The sequence below is a fragment of the Lygodium microphyllum genome, chromosome 19, assembly GCF_053477565.2.
Source record: "Lygodium microphyllum isolate KBCC chromosome 19, Lygodium_microphyllum_v1.1.10, whole genome shotgun sequence".
Classification (NCBI taxonomy): Eukaryota; Viridiplantae; Streptophyta; class Polypodiopsida; order Schizaeales; family Lygodiaceae; genus Lygodium; species Lygodium microphyllum.
This window is the reverse complement of record NC_141153.1, coordinates 48,057,359-48,074,354: the sequence shown is the minus strand read 5'-3', so window position 1 is coordinate 48,074,354 and position 16,996 is coordinate 48,057,359.

The following is a 16,996-nucleotide window of genomic DNA, read 5'->3' as shown; positions in this document are numbered from 1 at the left end:
AATATATAGTCACAAAAAACAAAGGTTTAATGTCGAGTGAGTTTTTAAAGCTAAGTTTATGGCACACACATTGGAGGGCAGGGGAGAGAGAGAGAGAGAGAGCTCACGAAATAAGTTATTTGATTGCATTGTTTCTCTATGTTGCATGACTAAGTTTTTAAATGTGTGTATTACACAAGTAGCGATCTTTGGCTTTTATTTACACCATTGAATTTTGATGTTAGCCTTTTATTCTGGTATTCTCAAATAAGTTGGACACACAATGCATTGTCGATTAAAATAAAACTTTTCATGTATTCGAAAGGCTTGTGGTTTTAAGTTTTACTTCAATTATCAGTATAAAAACTGATTGTATGGTTGTAATTTTTGTTAAACATCGACCATTCTTTATATTTTTGAATAAGCTTTTGTTACACCCTTTAGATGGTATGGTCGATTAATTTATCAATTTTAACCATCTTTGAAAACTATTGCTTTTAAGTTTATTCTAATTATCCACTACCAATTGTATATTATACTAAACATGTTTGTTTCATTTTAATATAAGTAGCATTTGTTAACATTGCCCTTTAGCGCATATGCTCATACAATGGTGTAGTGACAAAGTGGTACTAGTGGTCCAAAAACATTTACCCACTACTAAATTTAGTAAGTAGTCCACTTAGCCTTGAAATATGTGGATATCTCTCATTAAGAGGCTTACTATTAGCAAAGTTAAATTTTTCTTTGGCAACATTGTCACGTAAGTGACCAACATTAGGGGCATTGTATCTGTAACACAATTTAACATTACATAAATGAAAAAAATTGAATGATCCATATATGATTTGTTATACAACATGTGTATAGTCACGTTTGCAAATAGAATAACATCGCTTTCTGAGATGCTTTTTTGGTGCATAGTGATGTTTTGAACTTTAAAATGCTAGGAGTTGCATGCTTGTGGTGCATTCATCTTATTCATATTGTTTGATTGAGGAGGGAGCTCGTTCTTGAGAGCATTAACATACCTCAAGCTTCATCCTTCCTAGAAGAAGCAATGAGAAAATGAGGGTGAGTCATCATATGTGCAATCTAGTGAATGGTCGTACTCTTGATTAATTTGACAAACTTTGGAAATGTGCTCACTAGACCTACATAGACCACAAATGATCATTAAAGGCACTAGTTGTAAGAAAGCATTGTGTACAATGTTTTCTTGAGTACAAAAACCAACAATATTTTATTATTGATCTTGATTCCCAATGGTTTTGGTGCTTTTATCTTAATGGGGAAACTTTAGGATAGTATTAGCATTCATTATTGCATTCCAGAGGCATTGTAGTAAGAGGGAATGAGCTATTAATGAAGAGGATTTTCTTCAATGGTACTTCAAGTTTTTGTGGTACCTCTCAGACTTGGATAGTCTTGGGAAGACATATCGTTCCATTGGGAAACTTTTAGTGAGTAGATCAACAAGATTCTCATCTGTGGAGATATTGGCAAGCTCAATGTGCTTGTCCTCGATAACCTCTCCGATGAAGTGATAACGCACCTCAATGTGCTTGGTCTTTGCACGAAAGACCGAATTACATGCCAATCAAATGGTACTCATAAAATCGAATGCAAGATAGGAGTGATACAAAACCATCCCTTGACCACTGTTTTGGGGTGGCCTTAAGGAGGCTAGTCCATTGTGAGGTAGGCCGACTACTCTTCCTAAGACAATTCATGGAGGCCTTGGAGTCACACAACAAAATCCTCTTAGAGGGGTTTCAACACAGAGAGCGCGGCACAAAATACCCTACACAAAGGCATACAAAAGTGAAAAGCAAGTATGAAGGCACAAGAGAGTAGAATGGCTCTTCTTGGGAGTATCACATTATGTAAAGAAGGTTACAAGCTGAAGGCACTTGCACAGAGGGACGGTTTGGAGTTGGGGATCACATGGCATGAGAGAGATGCTCATATCCCTTAATCACACCTCCCATTGGTGTCCATGAAGAGTAAAAATGACATTGTCTTTGGGGTGTACGAGGTATATTCCAAAAAGTCAAGCAAAGTATCCATCATGACACAACTTGAAAATTCAAAACTTTGGGGCTCTTAAACAATGACTCGCTATCAAGTTGGTCAGTGTCTACCCAATCTAGGTGCCTTGCCCCTAAAGAGTTGGCCCTTGGTGGTCTCATTTTTCATTTTGTCCTTCTTGGTGACTTGAAGATATGCCGTCTCTGTAACAAGGTAGTATATCTACAAATTTTTGTTACTACTATCCTCTTGACATGTGGCTCTCTCTCTTCTGTCAATAGCTCTCCCTCTCAATCTTTTGTTTCCAAATGACCTCTCTCTTCCCCCTTTCTCACCTTTTATTTCTCTCTTTCTTCCCTTATTATCTATTTTCCTTCCCATGTATTCAAAATATTTTTTCCTTTCTTTCTCTATTCCCCCATTTCCTAGTTGTTACAAATACTTTTTTTTTCCTCTTAAAAAAAAAAAATCCCAAACCTTGATGCATCCTACTAATGTAAACCCACATACCACTGATCTAACTAATGCTCCAAAATCTTCCAACACCTAAACTATCAAGAAAAATAGATCGAACACCCTTCGAGTCGCTTGCAACCTACCTAAACCAAGAATCCTTTCGAAGATGAACTCCTATTTTGTTGCTCGATTTGGAGCATGCAAGTACTCAAGCTTGAATCTGTTGGTCCTGGCAATGAGACCAAAATGTCAATGCTCGCACAAGTGCACAACCAAGACCCATGGACTACTTATTGCTTTAAGCGTCTCAAGCCAAGAGCTATGACTACCTGTCACATAGCCATGCGCATTCTCTTGCACACAAGTATAGTGAGCTAAATTGCCGCCTCCTACAAATCTGTCGATAACTCCACGATCCAAGATACGTTTTCAAGCAAGCTCCAAGCTTCAAGCTACATAGCCACACTTGCGAAAAAAGAGAAAAGAAGAAAGAGAAGATGAAGAGAGGAGAAGAATAGCTTCTCCACGGTCCCTCACTCTCTCACACATACACTCTTCCTCTCTCCCTCTCTTGTATACAAGAATGAAGCAAGAAGCAAGAAATAAGAAGAGAGCAAGTTTGACCACACACCAAGAATGAGCTTCTTTATTCACTTTTTGAGTTTTATACATGTCCTACCTCCTCCTTGGGCAGCCATCCCATTTTTAATCCAGCCTTTGTCCATTTCTCCACTCTCTTCCTACTCCTTTCTATTAGCATGGCCTTAACCCGTGCCTTTTATTCTTTATAACTTACACGGGAGAGAGTCCATCGCTCATTTAAAAAATAAATTACAATCCACATGGCGCTCTTTTTGCAAAAAATATTAAGGTGCGCTTATTCTTGTGTGCCTCCCTATTACATTTAGAAATTTTTCATGCGCTTTGTGTCTTTAAGTTTTCCTTAGTGCACCTTTGTCCTTTGTCTTCCTCTTGCCTTGGGATTGTCTTCCACTTCCAATTTTTTGGATTTTACATCTTGATCTTTTGAGGTTAACAATGAAAATTGTATATATAGAAAACACACATGTTCAGCTCATAAGAAAAACTAAATAGAAAAATAAGTGACTGCTTGACTTAGTACATAGTGATATGCATGGGTGTATGCCTATAAATTCTATGGGGGTAATCATATTTTATCATATTCATTGATGATGCAACTAGGAAAGTGTGGCCTTTCACTATGGGTACGAAAGTTGAGGCTTTATCTTATTTTCTAACATTTCTATCACGTGCAAAAATTTACTCTAGCAAGAGACTTAAGTATCTCTAAATTGATAATGGTGGAGAATATATATCACGAGTTCGAAAACTTTTGTGAAGCACATGGGTTTTAAAAAAAGAACTCACAACACCTCGTAATACTGCCTAAAATGGCATGGTAGAGTACATGGATATGATGATAGATAACAAGATATTGAGCATGCTATTATCTAATGTTGGTCTTACTCAAGGATTCTGAGCTCAGGCTATGGCAACTATAGTAGTACATTTGATAAACATATCACCTATTTATTTGGATGGTGGCATTCTTGAAGAGTCATGGTTGGGCAAGAAGCCCTCTTATGACCACCTTGTAGTAGATAGGGTCATGTGATTCTATACCTTGGATATCTAATAAAATAACACCTCTAGCAAAGGTGAAGACATAGCCAAAGGTGAACTTCTTATTATCTACATGTCCTACATAATCAAAGTTAGTGTACTCCATGACTCTTATATCCTAGCCACCATAATATATACACATATATGTAGTACCCTTAAGGTACCTTATGATACCCTTCACAGCATCCCAATGCCACCTACCATGTGTAGTCATATAGAGTTCCATAACTTCCATTGCAAATGTGATATATGGAGGGATGAGTGGCTATCATGTCATACATTAAATTGCCCACTGCATATGCATAAGGGATCTTGGTAATCTCAACCTTCTACTCATCAAATTGTGGAGAATTGACATGACTAATCTTCACATAAGAATGAAAAGGATAGCCAATAGGCTTAACATCTTACATATGAAACCACTCAAGGATCTTCTGGGTGTACTCCTTTTGTGACAAGTAAAGGAGTCTCTTGGAGCACTCACACGTGATGTGCATCCCAAGAATATGTGAGCCTTGTGCCATGTCCTTCATCTTAGAGCTCTTCTTGAGCCGACTTTTCAAGGTATCCATCTCATCATGAGGTCTCACAACAATCAACATATCGTCCATATAGAGTACCAAAATCATAAGGCTACCATCATGGGCCTTCTTTATGTATAAATAGAGATTCACATCACTATGGGTATATTTCTATGAATGCATGAAAGTATCAAACTTGCAGTACCATTCCTTAGGTGCCTACTTAATGCCATAAAGGCTCTTTCTTAACTTTCATAGTAGGTGTTTCCTACCTTTTTTCTCAATGCCCTTGGGCTGCTACATATAAATCTCACCATGTAAGTTCCTATGTAAGAAAGTCGTATTTACATCCATCCAATAAAGATCCAAATCTAACTGAGCAACCAAAGCTAGAACCAGTTGTAGGGTAGTAATCTTGACTTACAAGAGAGAAGACTTCATCAAAGTTAGCACCACACTCCTACTTAAAACCCTTAGCAACCAATTTGGCCTTATATGTTGGCTTGGGGCATCCAAGGGTACTCTTCAAATTTGCATGGCAATGCATGCTTTCGATTAGGCAAAGGAATCTGATCCCATATATGATTTTTATGCAATGATTTGTACCACGACTGCATGGACCTCTCCCAAGAGTGACCATCACATCTACAAATGGCGTTATCATAGGTAAGAGACTCACTAACATTTTTCACCGTAACATAGTCCATGAAGGGCTCAAATTGCTCAAGAGGATATCTATCTTCGTAGAACATCTCGAAGCAGGTTGTGGGGCTTGTAGATCTTGTCTAATATCATGGTCATGGGGCACTGGAGCATAAGCTTTGTAGGTTGTCTAGCTAGTTCTACGGGAGTAGGAGGCTCCTCTTGAAATATGACATTGCATACCTCACAACTACCTACTTAGGTTTCTTATGCATTTTCTCTTCATGAAAAACAACATCATGGTTACAGATGACTTTTTGAGCATGTAGATTCCACAAGCAATACCTCGTCTCACTTGTATCTCCTTAACTAAGAAAGATGCATTTCAGTTACTTAGGATCAAGCTTATTGTGCTTGTCCATGGAAACATGACAAAAATGCTTACAACCAAAGACACACAAATGAGCATATGATAGAGGTTTTCTAGACCATATCTCCTTTGTAACCTAATAGCCAATAATAGTGCATGTGAATCTATTAATCAAGTATACATTAGTAGTAATTGCCTTAGTCCAAAAATGTTGTAGTAAGCCTATCTGCCTAAGCATACTACAGACTCTCTCTTGAATTATCCTATTCATACACTTAGCCATACCATTTTGGGGTGAGATGTATGAGGTAATCAATTGACACTTAATGCTCTTCTTATCACAAAACTACTCCAAGGCTTTAAAGATATACTCACACCCATTGTCAAGTCATAGGCATTTTAGCCTATACCCAGACTGGTTCTCAACAAGAGCAAGCCAATGTTGAAAGGTAGCTAATACTTTCAATTTTTGCTTTATGGGATATGCCTAGACCTTATGCAAGTAATCATCAATGAAAGTAATGAAAAACTTCACACCACCTAACGATGATAGGGCAGGTCCACAAACATCAGAATGAACAAGAGCCAAAGACTCACCCATGTGCATAATACTAGACTTCTTATATGAATTATGTGCCTACTTGCCATAAGGACAATGATCACAAGAGTTAAAACATTTAGAGTCACGAGATGGAAGTATTACAAATATGTAAGAATTTTCATTCCCTTTACTGATATGTGTCCAAGGTGACGATACCATAATAATACATGTGGTATTGTAGCCATGGTCAATAGACCCAAATATAAGTAAGGGATAAAGAGTGCCAGACTTGGCACCTCATGTAAGGACAATATTCCCACATGTACTCTTTCACGAGGAATCACCAAAAGATACAAAGTAACCTGCATCATCCAATTGTCTCTACCAGAGAGTAGGCTTTAAGTCAAAGCCAAAACATGGTGTACATCATTGAAAGCAAAGGTGCTATCTAAAGCAAATTGTAGTCATACATCTTTGATACCAACAATATCTAATGCCAAGTCATTACCCAATCAGACAAATCCTATCATGTTGCGATAGGAGTGGAACCACTCTCAATGAAAGGTAACATGCAAGGAAGCCCTTAAATCAATTAGTCAATATTAAGCATAAGGAGATGAGGTATCAATCAACTATGAAACATCAATAGTAAAAGCTACAAGTATGTAATCATCATTTGAATCAATCTATACTACATTAATCTCTTCAATCTTAACACGAGACTTATAAGGAACAATGCTATGATCATCATTATCTTCCTACACTTTGCACTTTCCCTTTTCCTCATCCTTGTCACATCATGCATTTTATGGCACTGTGGCCAAATATGACCTAGCTTTCCATAATAATGACAAGCAAATGTAGACTTGCGGCCATGAGACTTATTGCAAGATTGTCTAGGTGACTAAGGATGAAACTTCTGAGAGTCTCTCCCATGACAATCATTACCACTCTTAGCATTACTATCTCTGACTATCAAAGCATGAGAGCTACATGAAACTTTGACATTCTTTCCATTAACTTCTTCATTCAATAATGCACCCCTCTACATCCTACAATTTCAGCCCATTAGCAGGCATATTTGTATACATAGTAGTACAGAATGTATCCCATGATTTAGGCAATATAACCAATAAGAACACTGGTGGAGAAATCTTCTTAAAGTCGATCTTGTGCAAAGTGGACAAGTGGTTGAAATAGAATGAAACTCATTTATGTGGGCGGACATGGAAGTTTCCTCCATACAAACGTCCATGAGTTGCTTCACCCAATACATTTGAGAGGCATGACCGATCTTCTCTCATAACTACCATGCAATCTACCCTTTAGAGACAACATTGTAGAATAGCTACTTGGAGAGTGACAAAATGATAATAGATTTACATAACTCATCCATTCACCCAATCCTCCTCATCAAAGTTTTTGGGCTTTACCCCCTTGTGCCTCAATGGCTTAATCTACAATTTTTGCACCAAAACTTGCCATATCTATACCTTCCAATAGCTATAAGTAGACACCCAATTTGTCAAGGTTAAAGATAGCACTATCATTAGATCTATCAACCAACATACCAACAAACGTAAGCTATAAATGATTGCAAATCAAACCCAAATCACACCCCAATACAAGATTTAAATGGAAGAAAACACCAAAGTGTAGGGTTGTCCACTAAGTGCCAATAATAAACTGTCAAATCAAAACATTTATTTTAACAAATAATACATAAACCTAGAATTACATCACAACTATAATAAATGTAGTAGTGAATTTGAGATCAACTGTGGACAATCAATTAGGAAAATCCAAGCTTACATTTCTAGGTATATCTTGCAACAAATGAGATATGTAAGAGCAGCTAGCAATGATTGGGCATGCAACCGGTACCAAGATTTGTCACACCTCAATGTGTTAGGGAGAGATACATCCATTGGGCATAGAGATTGTGCATATAGTAGGTCTCAAGAGTAACAAAAGAGAATTGCAAAATGTACAAGCGATTGAGCAAGGGTAACGAAGCTCAATACATAGGCAAGCATAGTGTATACATCACTCTGATGGAAATAGGTGCTAGGTCCAAAGCATGGATCAATTCAGCCCACTAGGTAAGTAACTGCATCTAAGAAGCATTAAGCATTTACATAGCTCGATGAATCCAATTATCTCAATGAAAGAAGCTCAAGTTCAATTGCATAATGAATTCAAAGCTCAATGTAAATAGCCAAGTGTCAAGTAACCGCCACCACTGGGACAAAACCAAAGGCCAACTGAGCAAGACGATCTCAATACATCATGTGCATGACATATGAGCATCCAGTATTCATCAAATACATAGCTAGGAGCATAAAACCTAATAAAATCTTCAAGCTCATACATAATAATCATTGTAGCAACCAAAGCATGTAAGCAACCAATACAAATGCCACCAAGCTCAAACATAGCATCAATGCCATACATCAATGCATCCAATGAAGTACCAGATTGGCATAAAAGAGCAATAGGTATATATTTTCCGTGCGTAAATGTTTGCTATCCCTTTTATTACAATAGTGAAAATGACTATGTAAACTAAGCAATGGAAACAAAGCATCTCAAAACATTACCCAAGCATGTACTAAGGATCTAGCATCAATATGAGTAATATAGAAGCCACAATATTTGAGAATACATTGTTATAGGTCTGTAGTAGCAAGTTTACTATATATTACAACAAATCATAGAGGTGCAGAGGCTCAAATCAATGCCCAAAGCTAAGGATCCTATGCTAAGAGTGTCCATGAGTGCCAAGGTGTTTATCAAGTGTTAGAGGCCACCAACAAATGATGATGAGATGCTATCCTCTCAACTTGGGAAACAAGCGCAAAACACACTGAGCTAAATTGATAGCGTATTGGTATTGTTGAAGTGAATGCTCACTTGGGTAGCTTGAGAAGGCTTCAATGTAGCCTCTAGAACGTCCTGCAGAAGCTCTAATCAATCAGAAAGAAGGGGAGCATCAAGTGCATAGCTTGCAAGTTTAAGCCATGGCTGCCATGAGTGTGAACTATAAGTATTCGAATCCGGGCTGAAGGAATGTCAATTGAAGCTCCTCAATCAAGGCTCTAATACTAGTTGAAGGAAGAAGCCCAAGTGGAAGCAAAGTAAGCTGAAGTAAGAGAGATGAAAGCTAGAGGATGGAGTAAGAGAGCAAAAGAGAGAGACTCAAGATGTGGGAATGCCCAGACTCACAATGTGTGGCCAACCTTCCCTTATTCATTATAGTCACAGAAAGAATAAAGAATAAGTAATAGTGATGCGCCCTTGCTACCTGCAATGTATAGATGTGTAAGTATAGTGAATACACAGGTGCCATGGGCACTAGCACCTTTATCCCACACACACACACACACACACACACACACACACACACACACACACATATATATATATATATATATATATATATATATATATATCTCTCTCTCTCTCTCTCTCTGTGTCTCTCATAGTAAAAGCATAGTGGGAGGGGCACTTGAAAAGAAACCAATCACCATGTTTGTACTCCTAGTTGCAACAATGCAAGACCCCTCTCTACGCCAATGACAAATCAACCGAGGGTATCTCTATGATATTTCCTTCAAGTACTTGCCTAGAGTTTGATCCATCTCCCAAACCAAGTGAATATGTATTGTGCATGAGAAAGAAGTCTAGCACTTTCCCTAGGGAGAGAGCACATGCGAGGTTTTCTATTGCAAGTATAGAAGACTATGATGATGTCTACGCCATCATCTATTCATTGACAATAGCTGATCCACCTACTACAACCGACAAACCCATGCTAAGGTAAGATTTATCCAACCAAAAGGGACTTCTCACCAAGTGCACTACCCACAACTATGAGCATTTAAAGCAGCTTTGTCACCACTAATGCGCCCAATTAGGAAACCACTTATACATAGTGGCATCCCTCATCAATAAGTACCATTGCTTATCCAATATCAATATCCATCCCAACATCTTGAGCATTCCACATCACACACAAAAGCATGCTACTTACAATAGTGAGTGCCATGGGACTGAAACATGTCTAGGAGGATGGTAATATTGATCGTAGATAGTGAAGGGGAATGCAATTCGAATTGAAAGTGCAATGTTAGAATGGATTCACAAGGGATTATATTTTCAGATTTCATTTGTATTATTTTAGGCACTATTATGCTCGTGCACCAACAACTTTGGTCCCACTATTATTGTGATATCATTGAGGGCTAAACTCACTCTTGTGTAAGCTATACAATAACTTGGAATTGTTGGGAAGACCTATATAGCTGTAAGATGTTATAGGCACCAATATTCCATTCACTTAAGGTGATTGATCCAATTGACTTGTACGCATAAAATTTGAGAGGACCCGTCAAGAGGCCAAATACCCAAGGTAGGTGGATGCATACTAGTAGACTTTCTAACAATTTGGCAAGTGTTGTCTCACTAGTTGAAAAACCAAGACCCTCTATTGAAAGGTGCCTACAAATCAAAGACAATGAGGCAATTAGATCGCATAATAGCCCAATACCAATGACAAATGCTTATGATGATGAAGATCCAAAATACTATGATTGGATTCAATGTATTCACACAACAATTTTGAACTATCCAATCTTTAGGATACTTTATTTATCCATTGGGAACAACAACATTGAATGCTCCAAACTTCCAAAAACTATTCATCCACTCAATCAAACATAAAAGTTTTCCAACATCACTTGTCATTTACAAGAACAAGCCATTTAAAGTCATCTCAACTCACTCTTGCAATTCTAACACATTGTATGTACATGTCAAGGAAAGGCACACTAAAGCTTAAAACTTTGTCCACATTGCTACCTTTAATATATTAAGATTCACAAGGGACATATCTTGTTATGTAGCCATGCTTGAGTTCTTAACTATTACATTCTCTCTTGAAAGCATGTGTAGTAACCATTATTGTATTTATAATTCCATGGAACATTTTTCCATAAATTGTAGACTTCTTAGATAAGGTATTGGTTGATCTTGCTAATTTCCAAAGTCATAAACATATATCACAAGCAAACAAAAGGTGTGAGCACTAGTTGAAAAAAAAAACGTGCATGGATTAGAATTTACCTTTTTACCACAACTAAGGCTAGCAATTTGCTTGCCTTGTGTTTCAACAACTCTCTTCTCTCTTGCCATTCACTTATTCATTTTGAGTGTGTGAGTTTATGGGTACTATTGAATCCTACCCCAACTGTGGTATTCGAACCTAACCTAACAATGAATCCTTACCTACTACTAATAGCATTGACACAAGTATAAAATAAGAAGACATGCATGGGAATGTATATTATTTGATATTTTTATCAAAATTTGCAATTAAGCAATGTGGAAAGATTTTGCACCAAAGGGAGTAAGGAAAGGTTTGGTAAGAAAGGATGGGTAACCTAGATGCCGCACAATATGGCTGTGTGGAAACACTTCAGCTTGCCACCCAAGGTGTGTAAATGTGATTTAGTGCAATCCATCGGGGATGATTTAGTTGCATTTAGGATGACACATGAGAAAGCATCATTGCTAATAGTGCGTATCGATTATGACACGTGCAGCCCAAAACCCATGGTCTACATAAGCTCATTCAAGAAGAAACCATTCCAAATAGTCAAAGGCCTTCTCACAAATATTAGCCTCCAAAGCTACCCTTGTGTTTTTGCTTGAGTTATTGTGTTTTAGTCATAATTGTACATCTCAAGTTTCTTCTCTCAAGCTCTCTCCTTGACTTTTATTTGCTGATACAACTCAAGAAACATAATTTTAATGAATGTGAACATATTGTGCACCACTTCATTTGTGCTATAGCAAAAGAGTTGTGTCATGCAAGACTCACTTTTGGCTCCAACTTTGTCTTGAGCTCTTACTTCAATAGTGAAATCACAATCTGCCTTGACACTATATTTTGATCTCTATATTTCATTCCAATGACACAAATAGGGTTAACATAAGAATTAGACTCATGTTACATAAATAAGCTTATATTTGTACATATCTCCACTCTAAATAAACATGTGGTATATATAGATCGACCATGTCATGTGTTAACCGTCAGATGAAGAAGGTGGAAAATCTGGAAAAGCTAAAGCAGAAGACAAAGGCCAAGGCAAAGTGAAACTCTAATGGTGTAGACGGGGCACTATCCCTTATAAGCCCTGCCCCACTCCATGACAGCCAGTCCATGCAACTTAGCATAAGCCAAGATCTGCTAATGGATGGAGGCAAAACAAACATCATCACAGGGGCCATCCCTCTACAACAAACACTGCATGCCTCACCTCACTCCTCCTCGTTATATGCGCTAGATAACCCACTGTATAATCCCTTCCATGCGAATAGTTTTATCCTTCCTGAGGGCCTAATGCTTATTTCACAATTTGCAGGTCCCCCCACAGTAGACGACATGGAATACCCAGTGCAGCTGGCTTGCAAGGACGCTATCCGTCGTCGAAGGGAGCATGCAGCACAAGCTCCTCCACCAAAACGCTACGTACCTACCCTTAAAAGGTATGCAAAGAAACGAGGCCCCAAGGGACACCGCCCTGGACATAGGCCAAAAACTCCCCATGCCAGGGGAGCAGAAGCTCAAGGGAATGCTCGGGGAGTGGCAACCCCGGCCGTGTGGGCCCTTTCCAGAAGCTCGGGCCCTAGGTGCTCCAAAGAGGAGAGGGCAACTCGAGACAAGTAGGAATTTGATGCATTGTTCAAAAGTATTCTGGAAACAATTGCGGCCAGGGGCTACACCAATTCAAGTCCCGGCCAACATCTTCCCTGCCCAGCCTCACAGGAGCCCCTCACCAGTAGAGCCTCAATCGCCCAACCACCTAGACTCGCCCCGCCTTGTACAAATAGAGTAGACCCATGTTGTGTAAAAGGCTTATCAAATACTACCTGGCCATGAATTTTTGTCTCTAAATGGTTACGTGCTGAGACAGGTTCCCCAATTGTACAAACTTTTCATATCTGCATTTAATATATTTCACGGCTTTAGCAAAATAAAAAGATAATCAAGCACATGTGATAAGTATCTAAGTCAACACCATGGAATTCAGATAAGTGATATCTCCTTGCATTGTACTAATTTATTATAGTTGCGGCATGTGCCATGCATGTACTCTCATGAAGTGACAAGTGGATGCAAGATGACGCATGTCTTTATGCGAAAGTGTTCAATACCCAAGACACCGCAAGACCGCCAACCCCACGAAGAGCCGTGACAAAGCTACCGAAAGCAAAAATCACCATGTCCGATCACCCATATCGCATGGCCCAAGGCATGATCATAGCCACTTTCTCTCTCTGGGTTACACTCTACACCGGGCACTCACGGCAGCTCTTACCTTAATTGTACCAACATCGCACGTTCCAAAAAGAGAGTTGCAAAATCTCAAGTGTATCTCCCCATCTCAACAACTGCTTCTCCAACAACGAGGCTAAGACACAATCATCGCTGTAATATCCATTTCCAGAGCCTTCGAAGCTTGACATTTCCATAGCCTTAACATATTGCAATGGTTGTACTCATGCAAGTCCAAAAAAAAAAAAAAGAACAAGAAAAAGAAAACGAAAAAGGAAAAAAGAAAAGAAAAGACAAGAAAAGAACAAAAAGAAAGAAGCACCCATGATCACAGCACAGCACCTAGGGGTCCTCAAATTAAGTACGTCCAGTGACCCTGGTCGGCTGGCTCCGTCCCTAGTCCCCTAGCCCTTTAGCATCACCCACAATTGTTCCAGGCACATCAAGGGCAGGACATACCTAGGGAGCTTGTCTCTCCTATGGTTAGACCTATCACCCTAACCCATTCGCATGATTTCCTCTTGCACTCTGTCTTAATACCATTGTAATCAGTCGTGGTAAGCACTGCATGAATGGCCATGAAAAGTACATCGTCCTCATCAAGCAAGTCTAATAGCTCCCAGCTACTGGAAGTGCGGTGTCCATGTGTTCAATTATGCTACGTCGTGCAATCACAACGAAAAGGATGTCTCATACACCTTCACGTGCAGTTCTTCTCAACATGGACAACTTTGCTTAATCCACACATTGTTACGAGAAACCAGCCCGCAGTCTTCTAACTACGTAATATCTAAGTATGCACAAGCACTCACATAATATCTGCATCAAAATATATACATAGTTTGGGTCCTCAAGTGCAGGACAATACTCTCAGCTTGCTTAGAGAGCTCGACCTATCTCCCAAACTAATTGAACTACGTCTTGTGCATGATAAAGAAGACTAGCACTACCCCTAAGGAGAGACCACCTATGATAGATTTTCAATTGTAGCTATTGAAAACTCCAACAAAAGTGTCATTCGCTCTTCATCGACACTCAAGTCTAAATTCTTATCCTTTATCTTGCAAGCCCGCCATGAATCGTCATGTGTAGCATCCCCAACAAACCAACACTTGTGCTGGCCATCAGTGCAATCCCCAACAAAGAAGAGCCCTACCACCAACTCCAACAACCCTACCACTAGCCACCTAGGCCACCAACGTGCCCCCAACGACCTTCCTCCACACCACCACCAACACTCCTCCACGGCAACCACAGCTGTCCATTCCACCCATATTTTCAGTGCATACCAAAGCCTGCTACCTACGACGATGAGTGCCATGGGACTGGCACTCGTCTAGGAGGGGGTAATGTTAACTGTCAGACGAACAAGGTGGAAAATCTGGAAAAGCTAAAGCAAAAGACAAAGGCTAAGGCAAAGCAAAAACGAAGACGAAGGCGCGCCAAGAAAAATCTAGAAACACAAGAAGCGCAGAAAAGTCCTAAATAAGGGAAAAAGGCGCACAAGGAAAAGCGCAAGTCAATACTTTTGTAAAAGGGTGCAAGTGCATCATGATTTAATTTAAGGAGCATCGAACTCTCACCCGTGCAATTTGTAAATGTAGACGGGCAATGGAAAGGAAGCTAGGAAGATAGAAGGACAATGGGAAAAAGGGCCTAGGCCACGGTCGACCATGTAAAAGGGGATGACCGCCCAAAAGGGATTTAGGGTTTTATATATAAAGTTGAAAAATGAATGAGAAACTCATTTTTGTGTGTGGCCAAAAGTGGTTCTCCTCTTCTTTTTCTTCTTCTTGTTCTTCTTGCTTGCTTGAGCTTGTGCTTGGGAGAGGGAGTGTGAGAGTATGAGGGAGTGAGTGTGTGAGGGTGAGGGACCAGGGAAGAGAATCTCTCCATCTTCCCCTCTCTTCTTCTCTTCTCTTCTCTTCCCTTCTCTTCTCTTGCTCGCGGCTATGGAGCTTGGAGCGTAGAGCTTGAGGATGGAGCTTGCTTGAAGCTTGCACTTGGATCGTGGAGCTATCGGAGTGCGCGGGACAGGAGGTAACTCGATCGGCATGGAGGTAAGCTCACTACACCCATAGATATGGATGGCGCGTTGGCTATGTGAGAGGTAGCCATTAGTGCTCGGTCTAGAATGCTTGAAGCAATAAGCGGTCCGTGGGTCTTGGCGGTTGAGTGAAAGCTCCCACATCATGTATTTGTTTTATTGAAAAAACCCAAACATCCTCTAAGTGAGATGATGTGACCATCACAATCAATGTCATATGTGACACTATATCTCCTTGTGCAAGTCATATAACATGGAGAACAAAGGAATCCAAACATATTAAGTAATGCAATAGACAATTCTAAAACATATGCACAATTAAAATAAAAATCAGAAAGCTAGAAGAATATACTTAGGAGGGTAGTGTCAGAGTGCAGCGGTGCGGAAGCGTAGGACTGAGAGAGAGAGAACGCAGAGAGAGAAGGGAGAGAAAGAGACAGTGGACGATGAAGATCTGCTGTATAAAGAATGCTGAATACAAAGATATACACTGGCGCAGTGCGCTGGACTACGTATCTCCACCTCGACGATGCGACCTGCTGTCCACCTCGAAGTCTGCTGCAATCTGCACTGTCTGCTGTCTGAAATCTGTGAACAGAGACAGAAATCTGCACGGCACCGGTCTGTAATCTGCGACAGAGAAGAGTGGGCAGACTGCTGGAAACGTCGGCAATATATAGTCGAAAAACTGCCTGAAATGGGGCGCCAGAAATAGGGCGCAGCCTGGAGTAAGTCGGCTGCAGGCAGTCGGACTGCCACGTGGCAGCAACTCCTGGTGAATTCCTCTATCTGCACAAAACCGAGCAAATTCATTAGACACAAATTCACCTCCCTTGTCGGATCGCAAGGTCTTCAACTTTCGGCCTGATCGGTTCTCCTCAAAGAGAAGCCAATCCTTGAAATGTGAGAAAGCTTCTGACTTTAGTGCCAAAAAGTAGGCCCATGTCATCCTGCTATAGTCATCCACGATCAGCATGAAGTACGAGCTCCCACGCAGGGACTCATTCCTCATAGGGCCACATAGATCCGTAGATACTAACTCCATCGGTGAAGCAGACCGCCGCGAAGCTGTGTGGGGAATGGCATCCCTATGCTGCTTCCCCCGTATGCAGGAGACACATGGCTGCTGGCTCACCACTATATCCGGCAACCCTCGAACAAGCTGTCCACGTGACGCCCTCCGAAGATAGTCATAGTTCAGGTGACCAAACCGAGCATGCCATAATTCAGACTGTGACTGTGAGGTAAGAAGAAGAGTAGAGAGGGCAGTGGAAGACTTCAGTTTGTAAATGCCGTTCTCCTCATATCCAGATGATAGAACCTTCCTCGATTCACGATCAAGGACTCGCACAGTAGAACTGTCAAACTCCACCAAAAGACCAAGGGAGCAAATCTTATGAACTGAAAGGAGATGGTACCCTAA